The 15,930-nt window shown below is 39.5% G+C and overlaps 1 protein-coding gene and 1 pseudogene across 18 annotated transcripts in view; both read left to right on the top strand.

The window, feature by feature from the left end:
- ZBTB44 (zinc finger and BTB domain containing 44) overlaps positions 1–15,930 on the top strand; it is an 87,648-nt gene that overhangs the window by 25,145 nt on the left and 46,573 nt on the right. The window lies entirely within an intron of this gene.
- On the top strand, positions 3,241–4,432 carry LOC104001377 (NADH dehydrogenase [ubiquinone] 1 alpha subcomplex assembly factor 2-like; annotated as a pseudogene).

Raw genomic sequence — 15,930 nt, 5'->3', positions numbered from 1 at the left:
CTGTGCCTGACGAATTTTTGTATTTTTAGTAAAGACGGGGTTTCACCGTGTTGGCCAGGCTAGTCTTGAACTCCTGACCTCAGGTGACCCACATTCCTCGGCCTCCCAGAGTGCTGGGATTACAGGCGTGAGCCACCGCACCTAGCCACCTAAATTTTTTATATCTACGTTGCAGATTTGTTCAGGTAAGGGACCTCTGCCTCAAATACACAAACATTACACCCATCCATCTTCAGTGACAAATGGCAAAACAGACCTCTTGAGCACTTCCCACATCACATTGTTTTACTACTTTTTGCTATGCAGATTTGGTAGAATCTTGCAGATGTGGAACTGTCTTTTCTGTGGTTTATTTAAACAGCAGTCCATTCACCTTGCTTAGTCTTGTTTAAGTTCTTGTCTACAAATTCCTAACCATGTCCTCATTTTCTTTTTCTTTTTCTTTTTTTTTTTTTTAAGACGGAGTCTCGCTCTGTCACCCAGGCTGGAGTGCAGTGGTGTGATCTCAGCTCACTGCAACCTCCGCCTCCCGGGTTCAAGCAATTCTCGTGCCTCTGCCTCCCAAGTAGCTGGGATTACAGGTGCGTGTCACCATGCCTGGATAATTTTTGTATTTTAGTAGAGACAGGGTTTCACCATGTTGAGCAGGCTGATCTCAAACACCTGACCTCAGGTGATCTGCCTGCCTCGGCCTCCCAAAGTGCTGGGATTACAGGCATGAGCCACCGCACCAGGCCCGTGTCCTGATTTTTAACATTAAACTTGAAAGCAGTGGTTAATGTAGTCTGAGGACTCTCCTGGGGATCCCGAGAACCTTTTAGAGAGTACATGAGATCAAAATAGTCTTCTAGCAGTGTTTTAAGACACTACTTGCCATTTTTCTTTCTTATTCTTAGATATACAATGGAGTTTTCCAGAGGCTACCTACTTGAAATGTTATTTTTTATTTTTTTATTTTATTTATTTATTTATATTTTTCCCGAGACAGAGTCTGGCTCTGTCACCCAGGCTGGAGAACAGTGGCGTGATCTCGGCTCACTGCAACCTCTACCTCCTGGGTTCAAGTGATTCTCCTGCCTCAGCCTCCCAAGTAGCTGGGACTACAGGTGTGCGCCACCACACCCGGCTAATTTTTATATTTTTGGTAGAGACGGGGGTTTCACCATGTTGGCCAGGCTGGTCTTGAACTCCTGACCTCAGGTGATCTGCCTGCCTCAGCCTCCCAAAGTGCTGGGATTACAGGCGTGAGCCACTGTGCTCAGCTGAAGTGTGATACTGTAACAGACTTAACACATGTGAGAATTCAGCTGATTTCCAATAAGCCAGACTTAAAGAGATTTTCAAAAATCAGTGCTACTCTTGCCTTTTTCTTTCTTTTTTTTTTTTTTTGTCTGAGAAAATTTAGTTTCTTGAAAACTATATTGTCTTAAAATGTACTGTTATTTTTAGGTGAATAATTTTTTAAATTTCTAAATTTTAATTTATAATACGGTAAATATTTTTAGATATAGTTCATGTAAATAAAAGCTCTTTTGGGTTCTCAATAAATTTTAAGAGTGTAAAGAGGCCTGAGATTCGAGTTTAAAATCCGCTGTCTAGTGTTAATCCCACTCTAACCACATACTCCAAAGTTTTTCCATTTCTCCAATCATTATTTCCTTCTCTTACTATTATCAGTTATCATGTAGGTATATCATCTTCATATGTTGCAGGATTTGTTGCAAGTACTTTAGAGTCATTCATTCTATTTAATATTGATCCCATTTATGGGAGCAGCAGCTTTCTTATTCTTTATTAATATGTCTCTGCATTTTATTTCCAACACTTACCTCTGTTTGTTAGTACTTTCACCATTCTTACTGTTTTTGTGCTTATCGAACATGCTGGATTTAGTAATATACCTCAAAACTAAGCACAGAGAAAAAACTAATGAAGACTAGAGAGCTAAGACTTACATGACCACACAAGTCCATTATTATCATCTCTTGGTAATAGGCATAGTTAACACTCTTGCTCTGAGAAATGACTTTGATTTATGATAAACATTTATAAGTGGGGAGTATCTGTAATTTTTATAAACTTGGCTGTGAAGGGAGAGTGCCTGATGGATGATACCCAGTTTTGATGGGAGGTGAGGGATGGGGCATGGAGAATCAAAAATGAGTACTAGATTTTAAGCTATGGGTGACTGAGCAATTGAAGGTATCCATGATTAACAGATTAAGAAATTCTGTAGTGGTATGTTAGTTGGGAAATAATTTGAGTTTGTTTTCAGACACTGAATTCGCAAGATAGCGAACACATTCAGATGGAATTGTCTAGCACTCTAGCTGGTCAGTAGAAGCCCAGAATTGACATTCAGAGGGATATTGCTGAGATTTTAGTCAAAGGTGGTAGAGTCAGAGATCTGTCAATAATGATAGCTTATCTGTTAATCACTGCTGCACCATATTCTTATATAAATAGTCTGTGCTGGGCACTGGGCTCTTTACATAGACTCATCTCATTGAATCTGTATGACAGTCCTCAGAAAGCTCACTTGTTTAAGGTCATCCAGCCACTACAGTCATATAACCATGATTAACATGCAGGTCTGTCTGAACTAAAAAGCTGTTGTTCTACCTAGTGTACATGCTGTCTCCAGGCAATGTTAATATATTCATTGATAATTGAATTGAATGTGAAATACTCAAAGCCTAATTATGCATGAGGTGAAGAAATCTGTTACTGAGTTTTGGGTAATATGAAAAGACTATAATTCTTTTAATTAATGCTTAGTAATGTGTCAGAAGATTCAAATGTATTTATCCTTGGAGCAATCTTCTGTAGTTCAAAGGGTTAGGGATACCACGAGTGTCTATGGCAGATCTAGAATTAGAAACCTTAATAGGAATTGAGTAGTTATAGTGTGAGGTATAATTTATTGGGAAAATTTCAGGTAGTAAGTTTCAGAGACTATTCAAATTAATAGATTTTTTTTAAGTTTATTGTAATTTTAAAAATACATTTACAGGTCGAAAAGGATGTATTTTTCTGGGATATTCAGATAATCAGAATAGGCTAATATCTGTCATTTTCACAGTCACTTTTTTCTCTTTAGGTTGTTAGGCAGCAAATAACTACAGCTAAGGACTCAGCTTTTAATTTTCTGGCCCATTGGTGATTTTTTCATTTTTTTAAAGATCACTTTGTTACAGAATTTGCCTGATTTCGTCTCAGTCTGATAATTTAGAAAGGAATTGACTGTAATGAGTCCTAACATTTTTCCACATCAATCTTTTTAGTTGTGTAGTTTGTCACTTTTCGGATAGTTGATTTACTGGTTTGAACAGATCGAATATGAGTTTTAGAATAGTAAGATTTTTATTCCAACAAGAACAGTTGTTCCTTTATAGAAACAAGTTTTCTTACACTATTATCAAATCACTAGAAAGAATACTTGTAGGTGGGCTGGATCAGTGGCTGGAGCATTACCCGTGCTGCATACTGGCTGCTAGCAGTTCTGAGAGCAGAGTGGACAGCACGGGTTGGTCTCAGGATTTGTTCTGTGCCTTGTGGAGATCACTGTCAAAAGAAGTGTAGGAGCATGTGGGTGTGAACTGGTTTGGGAACAAATACTACTCTATTCCAGAGTACAAGAACTGGAGAGGTGAGGACAAACTATTCAAGAGAAAAGAATTGTAGAAGCAGCAAATAAAAAATTAGACTGTGAAGTAGGGGATATTCCAACAGAATGGGAAGCTTAGATCAGAAGAACAAAAAAGAGGCTGGGTGTGGTGGCTCACGCCTGTAATCCCAGCACTTTGAGAGGCCGAGGCAGGCAGATCACCTGAGGTCAGGAGTTCGAGACCAGCCTGGCCAACATGGTGAAACCTCATCTCTACTAAAAATACAAAAATTAGCCAGTCATGGTGGTGCATGCCTGTAATCCCAGCTACTCAGGAGGCTGAGGCAGGAGAATCACTTGAACCCGGGAAGCGGAGGTTGCAGTGAGCCGAGATTGTGCCACGGCATTCCAGCCCTGGCCAACGAGCGTGAAACTCCATCTCAAAAAAAAAAAAGAGAGAACAAGAATAACTCCACCTACGATGGAGGAAATACTAAAGAATGAAAAATACAGAGAAGAAATTAAAAAGCAAAGATTTTTATGAAAACCAAAAACTCCTTAGTAAAGAGACTAGTGAGGAACTCTTGGCTCCACCAGTTCAAACTCAAAGGACATGGCTTTGCTCCATACTTTGGAAAGGAAGAACTCACTGGTTCCCACCAGCACTGGTAAAACCTTTCAGCCAGAATCCCAGATGCCGCAAGATAGAAGGAGCCACAGTCAGTGACTGCATTATGGTCAGGTCGTTTTGTGTATATGGATGTGACGATTTTCACAAAGAAAAGAAGTCAAAATATACTTACAATTTAGAGAGATTGGCCCCCAGGTCCTGTTTTTAACAGTGATTTTTGTACAAAGCAGTGGACTTTTTTTTTTTGGAGACGTAGTCTCGCTCTGTTTCCCAGGCTGTGGAGTGTAGTGGCGTGATCTCGGCTCACTGCAACCTCCACCTCCTGGGTTCAAGCAATTCTTCTGCCTCAGTCTCCAGAGTAGCTGGGATTACAGGCACGTGCCACCACGTCGGCTAAATTTTGTATTTTTAGTAGAGACGGTGTTTCTCCATGTTGGTCAGGCTGGTCTCGAACTCCTGACCTCGTGATCCACCCGCCTCAGCCTCCCAAAGTGCTGGAATTACAGGAGTGAGCTACCACGCCTGGCCAACAGTGCTTTTTGTACAAAGTAGTGGACTCTTAAGAACCAAGTCATCTGTGCTCCATCCCTAGCCCTGACATTAAGTAACTAACATCCCTAGCTCTGACGTTAATAACTGACATTAAGTAACTGACTTGGTTTACTTTTCTGGGCTTTAGCACAAGTATATGCCACCAGTAAATGTTTGTTGAGGTACCATGAACAGTTGTGGTAATTATACATTACCAAAGTGTTTGTGATTATTAGTTACTTGAATTTTATTTTACCAATGAATAAACTTTTAATAAGAGGAGGATGACTGCAAAGTGTGAGTTGTTTGTCCGTATTGCCTATAAGCAAGAATGATACAATGAAAAAATTTGCAGTTAACATCATATACAGTATAATTCTATAAATTGCATGAATTCTAATATTAAATGTGAAAAAATTTACCTACCTGTTTGCTTGCTTGCCTTTTTTGTATTTTTAGTAGAGACGGGGTTTCGCCGTGTTGGCCAGGCTGGTCTTGAACTTCCGACCTCAGGTGATCTGCCCACCTCAGCCTCCCAAGTGTGCTGGGATTACAGGCATGAGCCACCGTGCCCAGCTGCTTGCCTTTTTTTTTTTTTTTTTTTTTTTTTTTTTTTTTTTTTTTTGAGATGGAGTCTTACTCTGTCACCCAGGGTAGAGTGCAAAGGCACAAACTTGGCTCACTGCAGCCTCCAGCTCCCGGATTCAGGAGATTCTCCTGCCTCAGCCTCCTGAGTAGCTGGGACTGCAGGCACCTGCCATCATGCCCAGCTAATTTTTTTTTGTATTTTTAGTAGAGATGGGATTTCACCATTTTGGCCAGGTGGATCTCAAATTCCTGACCTCAGGTGATCCACCCACCTCGGCCTCCCGAAGTGCTGGGATTACAGGCATGAGCCACTGCGCCTGGCCTGCTTTGCCTTTTTAATATCAAGAAAAAAAATCAAGATTCCTTCTCATTGTCGAATAAAGCTTAATTTTTTAAAGTGAGATTGAACATATAATTGTGTTTATTAAAAATGAAAATCTTTTGATATAAATTTAAATTGAGTAATTCTTACATAAGATTATTTTGCAGTGATCATGCCAAAATAAAGTCTGGTGCGCTTTGCTTTTGTTCCCTGCAGTTCTTTTGAGTTTTGTAAAAATCTGGCCTTGCTGATGAAAAATTTTGGAAATAGGAAATGGTTGCACAACAGTGTGATTGTACTTAATGTCACTGAACTGTACACTTTAAAATGGTTAGAATGGGCCGGGCACGGTGGCTCATGCCTGTAATCCCAGCACTTTGGGAGGCCGAGGCGGGTGGATCATTTGAAGTCAGAAGTTTGAGACCAGCCTAGCCAACATGGCAAAACCGCCTCTCTACTAAAAATACAAAAAAATTAGCCAGGTGAGTCCCGTACACCTGTTATCCCATCCACTTGGGAGGCTAAGGCAGGATAATTGCTTGAACCTGGGAGATGGAGGTTGCAGTGAGCCAAGGTTGCGCCACTACACTCCAGCAGTCTGGGTGACAGAGCGAGACACTATCTCAAAAAAAAAAAAAAGGTTAGAATGGCAAATTTTATTTTATATTTTTTTAACCACAATTAAAAAAATATTGGAGCTAGTCACAGTGGTGGGGACCTGTAGTCCCAGCTACTTAGGAGACTGATATGGGAGGATTGCTTGAGCTCAGGAATTGGAGACCAATGTGGGTAGCATAGCGAGACCCCATCTCTAATTTAAACAAAAATCTCCTTGCCCAGGGAGGTGTGTCACACACATGACATCTGCTGTCGTGTGTCGTGGCTAAATAAATTAAAATACAGGTGATAATTGCCAACGTGGAAGAGAGAAATGTGAACCGTTTAAGGTGGTAGCCACTCTTACTCAAAATACTGCAAAATACAGAATTCTATGTTTGGGGTAACTTCAGTCAAGTGATTTAATTAGAAGGCTGTAGGGCTAGGTGGCCTTCAACATTGCTCTTTACCTGGAAATTATGTTTGTGATTCAAACCTTTTATTGGTTAAGTCAGGGATTTAAAATCTGTAGAAAAGACTCAAGTGTCCAGCATGAGAAGAATGGATGAACAAAATGTGGTTTATATTCAGCTTTAGAAAGGAAGAAATCTTGACACAGTAGTACATCGTGGAAGAACCTTGAGAACACTTCGCTATGTGAAATAAGCCAGAAACAAATATTGAATGCTTCCACTTATATGAGGTACCTTCAGTAGTCAAATTCATAGGGACAGAAAGTAGAACAGTGACTACAGGAATGTGGGGGTGGGAAGAATGGGGAGCTGTTGTTTAATGAGTACTGTGTTTCACCGTGGGATGATGACAAAGCTCCAGAGACGGATAGTGATGGATGGTTGAACCACAGTGTGAATGTATGTAATGTGAACATACAAACTGTATGCTTAAAAATAGTTAAAACGGTAAATTTTGTGTATATTCTGCCACAAAAATAACCTTAACTGCTGCTTATTAAGTAACTTAGATGATGTAGGCTTTAGTTTATAATAGAGTGTTATGTTTCATTTTAAGAAATTGGGTCTCACTCCATCACCCAGGCTGGAGTGTGGTGGCATGATCATAGCCCACTGTAACCTTGAATTCCTGGGCTCATGCAAATAGGGTATTGGAGAACTTTTACAAAATAAAATGACATGGGCACATCATCAAAACAATAGGCCGGGCGCGGTGGCTCACGCCTATAATCCCAGCACTTTGGGAGGCCGAGGCGGGCGGATCACGAGGTCAGGAGATCGAGACCATCCTGGCTAACACGGCGAAACCCCGTCTCTACTAAAAATACAAAAAATTAGCTGGGTATGGTGGCGGGAGCCTGTAGTCCCAGCTACTCGGGTGGCTGAGGCAGGAGAATGACGTGAACCCGGGAGGTGGAGCTTGCAGTGAGCCGATATCACACCACTGTACTCTAGCCGGGGTGACAGAGTGAGACGAGACTCCATCCCCCCCCCCAAAAACAACAACAACAACAATAAAACTACTTTTTAAAATATTTATTTATTTATTTATTTATTTATTTTGAGACAGGGTCTCTGTTGCCCAGGCTGGAGTGCAGTAGCACAATCACAGCTCACTGCTGTTTCGAACTCCTGGGCTCAAGCCATCCTCCCACCTAAGCTTCCTAAGTACCTGGGGCCACAGGCTTATGTTACCACACCTAACTAATTTTTGTATTTTTTGTGGAGACAGGGTCTCACTGTGTTGCCTAGGCTGGTCTTGAACTCTTGGGCTCAAGTGATCCTCCCACCTCGGCCTCCCAAAGTGCTGGGATTACAGGCATGAGCCACCGCGCCCGGCCTGTTTTCTGGCTTCTTAAGGCAGACACTTTGGATGATTAATTTGAGACCTTACTCATTTTCTAATTATAATCATTTAAGGGAATGAATTTCCCTATAAGCACTACTTTAGCTGCATTCCATAAATGTAGATGTGTTTCATTTTTGTTCATTTTAACGTTTTATAGCTTCCCTTGAGTCTTGCCTTTTGATTTATGGATTGTTAGAAGTGTGTTGTGTTAATGAGAGAACTTCCCCAACCTGGCAAAGGGCAATTACAAAAAACCTAGAGATAGTAAGACTGGATGCTAAAAAGGAAGATTGTCCCTTCCCTCAAGTTCTATTCCCACCAATCCTATTAAACATTATATTAAAAGTCCTCACTGGTGCAAAAAGGCAAGAAAAATAATAGGCATAGAGATATGAAAGGAAAAAACAAAACTTATTGAGAGACCTGATTATTTACACCCAAGTAATTTTTTAAAAATACAAAAAGCGTGCTAGAACTAATCAATGACAGGAACAAGTCAACGTAAAGAAGTTTGGTGATTTTTTAATTACCTTTCTGTTACTAATTTTTGTGTTGTAATTCCATTAGGGTCAGAGAACGTACATTAGAAAGACTGACTATTCTTCTGTTACTGCATAGAATGTTCTATAAATGTCAGTTAGATCCAGTTGGTTGATGGTGTTATGTCTTTGCTAATTTTCTGCCTACTAGTTTTGTGATGGCTGAGACAGGAGTGTTAAAGTCTCTAAGATTAGGGCCTTGTATATTTTTTCTTTCATTTCTGTCGTTTTTACTTCATGTATTTTGATGCTGTCTTTTAAGGTATATACACAGAATTGTTTCACTTGATGAGTTAATCCAGTTCAGCTTTCTTTTGATTAGTGTTTAAATGGTATGTATTCTTTTCCAACCTTTCCCCTTTAACGTACCTAAGATATGTTTGAAGTTAGTTACTTATAAACAGACTACATTGAGATCATGGTTATTCTCTTTTTTCTCCTCGTGCTGTCTCTGTGTTTTCATTGTTGTGATTAAATCATTTGCATTTATTATAATTGCAAATGCACTTTAGAGGTAGAGGCTCCCTTCTTACACCCATCCCCTGCTAACGAAATGAAGGCTGTACTTTGGGCTTGACACCCTGAGAATACTGGGACAAAAATTGCCGTTGCGCTGGCTTGTGAAGCAATGATTGAGTCAAGCCTAGAAGTCTTCAGGTTGCTGTCCCCCTTTCTGCCAAGTACTCAGCTCCTAGAGCAGGGATTTCATTCTGAGAGAAGCTTGCAATTATTTCCATCCCCAGCTTTAGAGACTTGGCTCAGAGATTTTTTGTGGTGGGGAGAAGTAGACCAATAGTTCTTAATCTCTTCTGAATGCAGCTTACTTAATTGGGAAGATAATGTGTAGAATTTCAAAGCTAAGGGCACTGTCAAAAATGGTGGTAGTTGTGGGAGAGGACTATAGAAAAGACCAGAATAAGACAGCTAAGTGAAGCTCTACTGTAGCAAGAAGAAATATCAGATAGACCTCAAACTGTTCCTTCAAATGAGCTACGGTTGGTTGGTTGGTTGGTTGGTTGGTTGGTTGGTTGGTTTTGAGACAGAGTCTCGCTCTGTTGTCCAGGCTGAAGTGCAGTGGCATGATCTCAGCTCACTGCAACCTCCACCTCCTGGACTCGAGCGATTCTCCTGCCTCAGCATCCCGGTTAGCTGGGACCACAGGTGCATGCCACCAAGCCCAGCTAATTTTGGTATTTTTAATAGAGACAGGGTTTTGCCGTGTTGGCCAGGCTGGTCTCGAACTCCTGGCCTCAAGTGATCCACCTGCCTCAGCTTTCCAAAGTGCTGGTATTACAGGTGTGAGCCACTGCACCCAACCTGAGCCACATTTTGATTTCAATTAATTTGTAGAATATAAACCCAGGGCTTTTTTTTTTTTTTTTAATAACAGAGCAGTTAGTGGAGTTTAACACCTTGGTGTGATAAGAGCTAGAATATCATTGTAAGTCCAGGGTGACTGTGGGTGTACCCAAAAATGTACCTCTCTGTGGATCGACATCCAAGGCTTAGCATTGTGGAGGTTGGGGAAGTGGGGAAATAGACTTTGCTAAAATAATTCGGCTAGTCACTAAAAAATAAGCAAGAAACAGTAAGAAGCACCAAGAAAGAGGGAGGTAGAAGAAAGGAACAGTAACTGGATTTGCTATACTATATTATCAAAAATGTCAGTGTCTAGCAAAAAATTATGAGGCATGCAGAGAAAAAAGAAATTATGACTCATGCACCAGAAAAAAAGCAGACCTTATAAACTGCCTGTGTGAGAGAGACCACATGTCAGATTTAACAGAAAAGACTTCAAAATAGCCATCATAAGTGTGTTCACAGAACTAGAGAAAAAGCATAAAGAGGTAAAAGTGGGTATAGTGACAATTTTGCATAAAATAGAGGCTATCAATAAGAATATAAAAATTATCAAAAAAAAAATTAGAAATTCTGGAATTGAAAAAAATAATTAACCGAAAATTCACTAGCAGTGCTCTTCTTCACTGGCAGAAGATGGGTTTAGTGAATTCGAACATAGATCAATAGAAATTATGCAAACTGAGGAACAGAGATAAGATAATAATGAGTAGAGCTTCAGCAAAACATAAGACACCATCCCACATACCATTAAACACTTAAGAGTAATGGGAGTTCTGGAAGGAGAGGAGGAAGAGAAAGAAGATAACAATAGAAAATGATATAGCAATAGAAAAAAACACTCAAATAGTGGCAGAAAACTTCCCATACAAACGAATGATGGTTTGACTTACAAGTTTTTAGTGTATGATAGCGCAAAAGCGAAAGTGATAACGCATTCAGTAGAAACCGTGCTTCAAGTACCCTTACAACCACTCTGTTTTTCACTTTCAATGTGGTATGCAATAAATCATATGAGGTACTGAACACTTTATTTAAAAATACTTTGTGTTAGGTTATTTTGCCCAACTGTGTAAGCTAATGTCAGTGTTTTGAGCACTTTAAGCTAGACTAAGCTGTGATCTTTAGGAAGGTTGGTATATTAAATGCATTTTTGACTTTGATATTTTTAACTAACAATGGGCTTATTGGATATAATTCCATACATTGGAGCATCTTTACTGAAAATCTTTTTCTAAGTAAGAAAAATGTAGCAATTTAAACATACAGTAAAAACGCTAAAAGTTTAAAAAGGGAAAATCTTTAAAATAGTAAGAAAATAACTCACTCAAAATGGAACCACTGTAGGATTAATGGCTGACTTCTTATAGCAGTGGAGGCCAGAAGGCGTTGGGAGAACATATTCAAAATGTGCAAAGGACAAGGGAAGAAAACTGTCAACCAAAAGTCTTATATCCAACAATGCTATCTTTTTTAAATGAGAGCAAAATAAAGACTGTCCTAGATAAAAACGAAAATTTGTTGCTAGCTGACCCACTTTACAAGGAACATCAAAGGAATTTTTTCAGGCTGAAGGCAAATGACCCTAGATGGTAATTTGAATGCACACAAAAAAATAGAGCATCAGAAAAGGTAATTATATAATTACTTTAAAAAAAATAAATTAACATTTTTTCTCCTTTCTTGTTATAAGTTTATTAAAAAGCAAGCTATTTTATATGTATATACATATATGTAATGCTGATCCCATAACAAAGAAATGTAATAAATCTGTAATATATCTGCCAGTAACAGCATAAAAATAAGTGGGTAGGAGCAAAGCTGTGTTGGGCTAAGGAAATGACTACAGATGGGAAAGCAGTAATCATGACCACATATTGTGTTTGTAATCATGAGCAGATATGATATCTGTAACAATACTACTATAAATGGGGGAGGGAATTGACATATATAGTAGTCATGTTTTTGTCTGTCACAAGAATTAAGCTAGTATAGATCTGAAGCTGGTTCTGGTATATATTCTAAAACCTTGAGCAACTACTAAAAACAACTCAAAAAATATAATTAAAAATCATTTTAAACCTGCAAATGCTACATTAGAAAATAATACAAAAGTAAACACTAAAGGAATAGTAGAGGAACAAAACAGACATGGGACATAGAATCGCAGGTTTGAATCTAACTATACAAATAACATTAAATGTGAACGGATTGAAATCAAAAGACAGAGATTGTCAGACTAAGTTTATAAACAGCATTATCCAGCTGTATGCTAGCTAAAGGAGACATAATTGTCATTCAAAGAAAAATAGATTGAAAGTAAAAGGATGGAAATAAATATATCATGTAAACAGCAACCACCAGAAAGCGAGAGTGGTTTTACTCGTATCCAGCAAATAGACTTTATAACAAAAAGTGTTACTAGAGACGTTTTATAAGGATAAAAGGGTCATTTCATCAGGAAGCTGTAACAGTTATGTTGCATATATGTAATAACAGAATACCAAAATACATGAAGCAAAAACAGAAATGAAGAAACAGACAATTCAACATTAGTAGTTGGAGACTTCAGTATACCGCTTTTAATAATGTATAGAACAGGCCAGGCACAGTGGCTAACACCTGTAATCCCAGCACTCTGGGAGGCCGAGGCGGACAGATCACTTAGGAGTTTGAGACCAGCCTGGCCATCATGGTAAAACCCTATCTCTACTAAAAATACAAAAATTAGCCAGGCATGGTGGTGCACTCCTATAATCCCAGCTACTCGAGAGGCTGAAGCAAGAGAATCACTTGAACCCAGGAGGTGGAGGTTGCAGTGAGTCAAGATCATGCCACTGCACTCCAGCCTGGGCAACACAGCAAGACTCTGTCTCAAAAAAAAAAAAAAAAAAGAAAAGAAACGTATAGAAAATTAAAAGGTCAACAAGTAAATAGACACTATAAACCAACTAGACCTAACTGACATCTATGGAACACTTCACCCAGCAACAATAGAGTATATGTTCTTCTCAAGTGCACATGGAACATTCTCCATTATAGACCATATGCTAGCCATGAAACAAACCTCTGATTTCTTTTTTCTTTTTTTTTTTTTTGAGACAGAGTTTCACGTTCACTCTTGTTGCTTAGGCTGGAGTGCCAAGGCGTGATCTCAGCTCACTGCAACCTCTGCCTCCCGAGTTCAAGCGATTCTCCTGCCTCAGCTTCCCCAGTCACTGGGATTATAGGCACCTGCCACCATGCCTGGTTAATTTTTGTATTTTTAGTAGAGACAGGGTTTCACCGTGTTAGCCAGACTAGCCTCAAACTCCTGACCTCAGGTGATCACCCGCTTTGGCCTCCCAAAGTGCTGGGATTACAGGCGTGAGCCACTGCACCTGGCCAATAAATTTTAATGCAAATGACCTGGCGCGGTGGCTCATGCCTGTAATCCCAGCACTTTGGGAGGCCAAGGTGGGCCGATCACGAGGCCAAGAGATCGAGACCATCCTGGCCATCATGGTGAAACCCTGTCTTTACTAAAAATACAAAAATTATCTGGGCATGCTGGCACGCGCCTGTACTCCCAGCTACTTGGGAGGCTGAGGCAGGAGAACTGCTTGAACCTGGGAGGCGGAAGTTGTAGTGAGCTAAGATCATGCCACTGCATACCAGTCTGGCAACAGAGTGAGACTCTGTCTCAAAAAAAAATGGAGATTATGTTCTGAGACCATATGGAATGAAATTAGAAATCAAAAGCAGGAAAAAATTTGAGAAGCTCACAAATATGTGGTAATTAAACAATGCATTCCTAAATAACCAACAGATCAAAAAAGAAATCCAAATGAAATCAGAAAATATTCTAGAGTGGGTTAGGCATGGTAGCCCACTCCTTTAATCTCAGCACTTTGGGAGGCCAAGGCAGGAGAATCGCTTCAGCCCAGGAGTTTGAGACCAGCCTGGGCAACATAGTGAATCCCTGTCACTATTTTTTAAAATGTATTTTAAAAAAGAAAATGTTCTATGGTGAATAAAAATGAAGATACGACATTACAAACACTCATGGGATGTAGTTATAGCAGTGCTTAGAGGGAAATTTATAGCTATAGATGCTTATATTAAGGAAGAAGAAAGATCTCGAATGACCTCGCCCCTCCACCTTAAGACACTGGGAAAAGAGCAAACCTACTTAAGGAGGCATAAGGAAAGAAATAATAAAGATTATAAAAGAATACTATGAAAAATTTTATAGCAATATAATTGTCATATGTCAAATGTCAGAAGCAGTAGACAGTCTGAATAGATCTATATCAAGTAATGAGATTAGTAATTTAAAAACTACCTTCAATGAAAAGCCCAGGCTCAGATAGCTTTACAGTGAATTCTATCAAACATTTAAAGAACTAATACCGATTCTTTACAAACTCTTCCAAAAAACAGGAGAGGAGGGAACTGCTGTTCCCATATCATTTTATGTGGCTGGTATTTACCCTGATAATAAAGCCAGACAAAGACGTCACAAGAAAACTCCAGACCAATATCTCTTATGAATAATGGATGTGAAAATCCTCAACAAAGTACTAGCAAACTGAATCCCACAACATATTTTTTAAAAAAACAAACTATGTATCATACATGACCAACTGGGATTTTTTCCAGGTTGCCAAGGCTAGTTCAACATTTAAAATTAATTAATGGAATATATTAATAGAATAATTTTTAAATTACATGATTATATCAATAGATGCAGAAAAAGCATTTGACTCATTGAATTCCCTTTAGTGATAGTAACACTGTAGCAAACTAGGAATAGAGAAGAGTTTCCTTAACCTGAAAAGGGGCATCTATGAAAACCTCGTAGCTAACATAATCAGTGATAACAGACTGGGAATTTCCCCTTCTAAGACTAGGAACAAGACAAGGATATCTGCTCTTGCTAATTCTGTTTAACATTGCACTGGAGACTCTAGGTAAGGAAATTAGGCAAGATAAATAAAAGGCATCTAGTTTGGAAAGGAAGAGGTAAGACTGTTTTCAGATGACCTGATCTTATACACGTTGAGCATCCCAAATCCAAAAATGTAAAATTTGAAATGCTCCAAAGTGCAAAGTGTTTTGAGCACCAACATGACGCTCAAAATCCTCATTAGAGCATTTTGGATTTCGGGTTTTTGGATTAGGAATGTTCAACTAATAACATGTAATGCAAATATTCTAAAATTCAAAATACTTTCAGTCCCAAACTTTTTTTTTTTTATTTGAGACAATCTTGCTCTGTCACTCAGATTGGAGTGCAGTGGTGTGCTCTTGGCTCACTGAAACCTCCGCCTCCTGGGTTCAAATTATTTTCCTGCCTCAGCCCCCCTACTAGCTGGGATTACAGGCATGTGCCACCACGTCAAACTAATTTTTTTGTATTTTTTATAGATGGGCCGGGGTTGGGCGGGTGGGGTCTCTCCATGTTGGCCAGGCTGGTCTCGAACTCCTGGCCTCAAGTGATCCACCTGCCTCAGCCTCCCAAAGTGCTGGGATTACAGATGTGAGCCACCATGCCTGGCCCCCAAGCATTTTGGATAAGGGATACTCAACCTGTTTATAGAAAATCGTAAGGAATTCATTTAAAAAGTATAGGACTAATAAACAAGTTGAGCAAGGTTGCAGAATATAAAACCAGTATACAAACATGAGTTGTCTTATTATACACTTGCAGTGAAGCATTAAATTAAGAAAACAGACTGGAGGTAGTGGCTCATGCCTGTAATTCTAGCAGTTTGGGAGGCCAAGGTGGGTGGATTGCTTGAGCCCAGGAGTTTGAGACCGGCCTGGACAATGTGTCAAAACCCCATCTCTACAAAAAATACAAAAATTAGCCAGGCGTGTTGGTGGCCCGTGCCCGTAGTCCCAGCTACTCAGGAGACTAAGGTAGGGGGATCAGTTGAGCCCAGCAGATCAA

This window comes from Pan troglodytes, chromosome 9 (genome assembly GCF_028858775.2).
Source record: "Pan troglodytes isolate AG18354 chromosome 9, NHGRI_mPanTro3-v2.0_pri, whole genome shotgun sequence".
Lineage (NCBI taxonomy): Eukaryota > Metazoa > Chordata > Mammalia > Primates > Hominidae > Pan > Pan troglodytes.
This window is presented reverse-complemented; position numbering and strand designations above follow the sequence as displayed.